The 7,215-nt window shown below is 40.2% G+C and overlaps 1 pseudogene; it reads left to right on the plus strand.

The window, feature by feature from the left end:
- Positions 1-6,021: 6,021 nt before the first annotated feature.
- Positions 6,022-6,639, plus strand: LOC131517990 (large ribosomal subunit protein eL13-like; annotated as a pseudogene).
- Positions 6,640-7,215: the final 576 nt, after the last annotated feature.

Below are 7,215 nucleotides of genomic sequence, written 5' to 3' on the forward strand. Positions count from 1 at the left end.
GGGGACATAAGTGAAAAATCCCTGTTTTCATGGAGTTTCCATGTCAGTGCAGTAAGTCAGTATAATAGACACACAAATATATAATATTCAGGTGATCAGAGCTACAGAGAAAAATAATGAATGTTGATGTGTAGAAAGGCACAAGATGGAGAATCTCAAGCAGAGACTCAACTAAAGCAAAAGTGTGAGTTATTGGGGGATGAGAATCAGCAGATAGAGTAGCCTTTCTTCTTCCTCCCATTTAAAAAACAATTGTTTAATGTTTTGTTTTGTTTTTTTGAGAGAGACAGAGACAGAGGGTGAGTGGGGGGGGGAGAGAGAGAGAGAGACAGAGAGAGAGAGAGAGACAGATAGACAGACAGACAGACAGAATCCAAGGCAGGCTCCAGGCTCTGAGCTGTCAGCACAGAGCCCGATGCAGGGCTTGAACTCATGAACCGTGAGATCATGACCTGAGCTGAAGTTGGACTCTTAACCAACTGAGCCACCCAAGTGCCCCTCTGATCTCAGCTTTTTGCCTACTTATATACATACAAAACATTTATGGCTGCATTGTCTAATCTGGGAGGGAAGCTACAGAGGGCATGAGGAGAAAGGCAACTTTGATTGAGTACCTACTTGTGCCACAATATGTATATTTCCGTTTTGTGAATCTGTGGGGCAACCCTCTGGTCTGTTGATCTGATCCTTATTTTATAGCTGGGGAAGCAAAAGCTCAGGGACATCAGGTAGTTCGGTGGACAAATGTTCTAGTTATTTATTGTTGCCTTACAAACTCCTGAATTTTGTGGCTTAAAATAACAATTATTATTTATGTTGCTCATAAATATGCAATTTGGGCAAGACTCAAAAGGGAAGGCTTATATCTGTCCCCTGTGGCATCATTTGGGGAGCACAATTTAGGGCTAAGGATCCATATCCAAGATGACTCATTCCCATGGCTGGCAAGTTAGTGTTATTTATCCAATTTATCCAATGACTGTTGGAGGGCCTGAGGGCCTCCTTTTCTCTCCATGCAGACTGGGCTTCCTCACAGCATAGTGACTGGGTTTCTAAAACAATGTTCTAAGAGAAGCATAAGATAGAAAAACATGGCATTATGATGGTGTAGTCTTGGAAGCCCATTATGCCCAGGTCTGCCTCTCACTAGTATTGGGTCCTTAGCAAACTGACATCACCCCAGAGGGAGGGCATTTTCCCAAATAACAGGTTTCTCTGCAACCATTTGTTTAGTCAACAAGCATTCCTGAGTGCCTCTAGCACAATAGAACTCTGCTCTGGAGTCCAATTGCTTGACTTTGCATCCTAGCTCTTCCACTTGCTTGCTGACAAATTAGGAAGATTTACTCAATCTCTCTTTGCCTCAGTTTTATTAAATGTAAAGCATCAGGATTTAAGGAAAGTCCAGAGAACTTCTCATGTACCTAATAAGAGCACTAATTTCTACCCCTGCAATACCATCAGCTCAGCCCCAATGCCTTAAAAAATCAATTCCAAGAAGGAAGGTAAAATTAGAATTAATGGCCTACCTTCTGCAAAATTGCCATACATTTTATCTCCACAAGAGGTCCAAGACTTATATGATATCTTTTACAAGAATTCCTGGGGCGCCTGGGTGGCTCAGTCGGTTAAGCATCCAACTTTGGCTCAGGTCACGATCTCACGGTCCGTGAGTTCGAGCCCAGCGTCAGGCTCTGGGCTGATGGCTCAGAGCCTGGAGCCTGTTTCCGATCTGTGTCTCCCTCTCTCTCTCTGCCCCTCCCCTGTTCATGCTCTGTCTCTCTCTGTCTCAAAAATAAATAAACGTTAAAAAAAAAATAAAAAAAAAATAAAAGAATTCCTATTCCCTTATGTTTTTATATAACCCTGAATCTAATGCAAGCTCTTGTCTACCATTACCACCATCACCCTTGCCCCAGCAGAGCACCAAACTCTTCCACTCTTCCTTTTGGAATTCATGCACACCATAAGGGCAAAAACAAAAACAAACAAAAACTTCTTTTCTAAGCAATCTCTTCACCTTCTTTAAGGGAAAATGGTTTCCTAAAGCTCTTCTCTGCAGTGGCTGTTTCTTTGTTTCTCTTGTTTCTGTTTGTTTGTTTGTTTTGTTTTGTTTTGTTTTTTACCACATCACCCCATGTGGTGAAGGGCTTTGTGGTAGGATAATCATCTTTCTTGATCTTTCTTACTGTGTCTAAATCATTTCTTTTCTCACCATCCCCAAATCCAATGTTCTTCAAAGCAAATGCCATAAGACTATATTGCCTGCCATCACTACATAACACAATCATCCATGGATACCATGCTTTTTCCTTACCATTCACTTGGGACTTTAGCACCTGCCTCAGTCAATAAGTTTTTCTCTGCTACTGTATCAGTCACTATGTTATCTGGTTTTACCACATGTACAGATAATCCACCCATTATCCTGGCCTCTAACAATAAATTGTCCTTCCCTCTTCTAAAAGTCTTGTCTTTTATCCCATCTCTACCATGCACTTTTACAGCCATATTTTGGATCCTATCTTTTCAGCTTAGCACTGGTTCCAATAATTCTTAGTTCATCAAGAATTTTAATCCACTTTTTTTCAACATTCCTCTCTTCCTTCTTCTTCCTCCTTACCTTGCTATGTAGGTAGGATTCTACAGTCTATTACTAAAGACCAATCCTTGTCATAGTCCATCAACGACTTGACCTTTATTTCCTATGCAAACACAGTGGTTTGAAACAACACTCATTTGTTTATTTCACAGTTCTATAGGTCAATGTCTTGTGGGTTCTTACCTGGAGACTCTGAGGAATTATCCACTTCTAAGCTCATTCAGATGTTGGCCAAACAATTCCATACAATTGTAGGACTGAGGTCCCATTTCTTTGCAGGCTGTTGGCTGGGAGCCACCCTTAGCCCCTAGAGGCCACTGTCTGGTCCTTGCATGTAGACCATCACATTTCAAAGCTAATAAGTTCCATTGAATCTTTCTCATACTTAGAATATCTCTAATCTCTTCTTCTGCCTCTCTGCTTTTAATGTTTCATGTGTCTACATTGGGCCCACCTGGATTATGCAAGATAATCTCCTTATCTTAAATTCAGTTGATTAATAACCTTACATCTTCAAAGTTCCTTTATAGCAGGAGCTAGATTAATGCCTGATGGAATAACCAGTGGATAGTATCCTGGAGAGTCATCTTTAAAATTTTGCCTACCACCATCCATGTAACTTTTACATGACAAACTCTAACTCTGTTTAAACCTGGTTCTTGACCACTTTGCAGCTACTCCATAGCATCTCATTATGGCTGAAGAAAAACATTCAATATTCTTACAGGGACATTCTGAATTTGTGATGGCAAACCTCAAGCAGGACTCAGCACAGTCCAACAATCATTCTGTGCTTCCCTAGGGACACCAGCATATAGAAGATGTTTAAGACATTGGGACTAATGAGCTCAACAATAGAGAGAATGTTGATAGAGAACAGAAGAGAGCTGATGATTGAGCTCCGAGGAAGTCCAATATTTAGAAGTCAGGAAGAAGGAGAATCAAACAAAAGGAACTGAAGAAAAAAAAAGCAGCCACAAGTACAAGGAGAGTACAGTGATCTAGACAATAAATAAAGAAGGTGTCTTAGGAACTGGGGATTCATCAACTGTGTCAGATGTTGCCAAGAATTGGGAATTGTTCATTGGGTTTGGCAAAATGTAGGTCCACAGTGACCTTGAGAAGTGGAATATTAGTAAATGGTAGGGGCAAAGTCTGACTGGAATGAGTTGAAGAGAAAATAGCTATTGGGGAAGTAAAGAGAGCAAGAGTGGACAACTTTCTAAGGAGTTTTGCTATAAAAATGAGCACAGAAATTGGGGCAGTGCTGTAGGGTTTTGTGGGATTTAAGAGCAAAGAAAGATTGGTGGGAAAGCAGAGGGGGGCATTTGTATTGACTACTAGTTGGTGTGAAAACCCAAAAGAATCCACCTAGAAAATTTTAATTTCAGCTTTTCACTGTTAATATTTTCAAATTACTGAACATTTGAATGTGTGGATACTTGCTTAGATCTTTATGCATTACTGGACAAGTTCTAGCACAGTGTAGAGTAAGAAGGCCATAACACATTACACTGTACCCAGGAACCATATATCTTTTCCATGACAAAGTCAAGGGAGGATTTTTTTTTAATGGGAGAAATTTCTGTATTTTGTATTGTGAGGTTAGCAATGCAGCAAAGAGAGAAAAAGGATGCAGAACAGAAAGTACAATTGTAATTGGAAAGTCATAGAATAGGCAAGAGGGGATGAGATTGAGTGCATCCTGGGAGGTTGATATTAAATTAAAGCAAGGAGTTAAATAGGAGCAGAGAAGATGAATATTTGCATAAAAATGCAACAGATGACAAGATTTGATAATGGGGAAATGCCATAGATTTCGTCTGATTGCTTTGAATCTTCCTCCCGGTGAAATAGAAGTTGAAGCCATCATCTGGATATATAATATGAATAGAGTATTGAAGATTAGAAAAACATGTGAAATGCCATGTGGGGCAGTGGAAGCATCCCATCTCAATCAGGCTTTGCCCCTACCATTTACTGATATTCCACTTCTCAGGGTCACCGTGGACCTCTACAATGCCAAACCCAATGAACAATTCCCAATTCTTGGCAGCATCTGACACAGTTGATGAATCGCCTGTTCTTAAGACACCTTCTTTATTTATCTTCTAGATCACTATAATCTCCTGGGTTTTCTTGTACTTGCACTTTTGGCTGTTCTTTTTTAGTTCCTTATGCTTGGTTCTCCCTCTTCCTGACCTCTAAATATTGGACTTCCTCGGGGCTTAGTCGTCAGCTCTCTTCCATTCTCTATCAACATTCTCTCTATAGATGAGCTCATTAGTTCCAGTGTTTTAAACATCTTCTATATGCTGATGGCTCCCAGTTTTAGATTTCTAGTTCTGACATATCCCCTGAGCATTAAACTCATTTACCAATTGCTTACTCAACATCTCCACGTGGTTGTCTAATAAGGTTCTCAAAATTAGCATGTCTAATATAACACTCATGCTCCTCTCCATTTGCTCTCTCCCCTCCCCACCACAAGTCAGTTCTCTGCCTGTGTCATCTTCATCAATGTTACAATTCACCTATCTGCTCAGATCAAAACTGTGTTAGTCAGGGTTCTCCATAAGGCAGAACCAATTAGATGTGTAAACATGTAGAAAGAGAGATGTCTTTTCAAGAATTATTAGCTCAGGCAATTGTTGAGGGATAGCTAGTCTGAAATCTGTAGGGAAGGCCAATAGCCTAGAAACTTGGGGAGGAGTTGAGGTTGCAGCTTAAGTCCAAACACAGTCAGGAAGCAGAATTCCTTCTTCCTTGGGGAACCATAGTCTTTGCACTTAAGGCCTTCAACGATTAAAGGGTACTGCCTCACGTTATGAAGGGTAATCTACTTTACTCAGAGTCTATTGATTTAAATGTTAATCACATTAATCATGTTAATATTTATCTAAATGAAACTTAAATTTAAATGTTAATTTAAAAAGTATCTTCACATCAACATCTAGCCAAGCTGACATAAAATTAACCATCACCGTCCACCCCTTATCAACTTGACGTTCATATGCACCTTCTTAAATCATATTTAATCTCCAAACAAAGGCCATAAGGTCACACTTCTGCCTAACATGATAGAGATATCCTATGTACAACCAAAACACACTCATAGTTTTCCTAGAAAAGGATACAAAGTCCTTAGGTGACATTCACTTTTCTTCTTTATATCTTGTATTTAAATACTGTAATGTAAAATCTGTACATCTTATCTTATGTGATATGATAAAGAGAGAAAAGGGAAAAAAACCAAATATTTTATATATATTATTTATGTTTATTATATGTATTCATATCTATTTATTAAATATTATGTATATGTAATATTTTTGGTGTCAATGCAGAGCTTGTGTCCAATAATCTTAAACGGTCGCTATTTTTAGTTCTCCCTTGTAGGAGGCCCATAGGCAGCAACCATGGCACCCATTCAGAATGACATGATCCTGAAGCGTGACTTTCACAAGGACAGGCCAGGGCACTTGGCCATGTGGTTCAACCAGCTGGTGCAGAAGATCCACAAATACAAGACCTGAGAAGCCAAGGCATGCCACAATGTCCAATGCCCTGCATGTGGGCCCATCCAGCCCACTGTGAGGTGCCCTATGGTGAGGTATCACACCAAAGTGTGAGCTGGCAGGGGCTTCAGCTTGGAAGAGTTAAAGGGTGGAAGGGTGGCTGGCATTCACAAGAAGGTGGCACAGGCCATTGGGATCAGTAGATCCAAGAAGGTGGAAAAAGTCCTTAAACCTCTGCAGACCAATGTGCAGCAGCTGAAGGAATACCACTCCAAGCTCATCCTCTCCCCCTAGGAAGCCCTCAGCCTCCAAGAAAGAAGACAACTCTTCTGAAGAACTCAGATTGGCTACCCAGCTGACAAGACTGGTCATGCCTATAGGTTATGCCTATAAGAAGGAGAAAGCCAGAGTCATTATAAAGGAGAAGAACTTCAAGACCTTTGCCATGTTAGCATGACCCATGCCAATGCCAGGCTCTTTGGCATCCAGGCAAAAAAGACCAAGGAAGCTACAGGATGATGAAACAGGATGGTGAAAAGAAAAAGTGCCACTGACAAGTTGTGGAAAAAAAGGGCATTATTTTATTTTCCTCAGTACATAGTCACCTTGATAAAAGGCCATATATCCCTTTGGAATACACTGAGAGAAATATTAACAGTATACATTTTTGACAGTGTGGTGAGGTTCTTCCACAAGGGGAACTGTCCTCTCTTTCATTCAATTCAAGGGGTTCTTAGTCTCTATAAACTGGCTCAGAGGTTAGGAATTATGGGTCTGTGATTCTGCTTTTATAATTCAAATTTGTCTCTTGTTCCTGTGACCTAGATCTCTCTGCTTATACAAATCAAGTAAGAATGTAGTAGACTTACCATGTGTTTTACTCCTAGAAATACCATGATCAACTAGCCAATACTGTAGGTCTCTGAAAGTCATAATATTCTGACTGCTGCCTTGATTCTGCTGTTCATTATAGTAACCATGCCCACCCTGCCTTTGGTGATTAAATAGCACCACTTGGCCTCTGACATCTTGGGATTCAATTACTTCCATTGCATTTAGGTTTTCCAATTCAGTGACAGATATTCCCACTATAAT

This window comes from Neofelis nebulosa, chromosome 7, assembly GCF_028018385.1.
Source record: "Neofelis nebulosa isolate mNeoNeb1 chromosome 7, mNeoNeb1.pri, whole genome shotgun sequence".
Taxonomy (NCBI): Eukaryota; Metazoa; Chordata; class Mammalia; order Carnivora; family Felidae; genus Neofelis; species Neofelis nebulosa.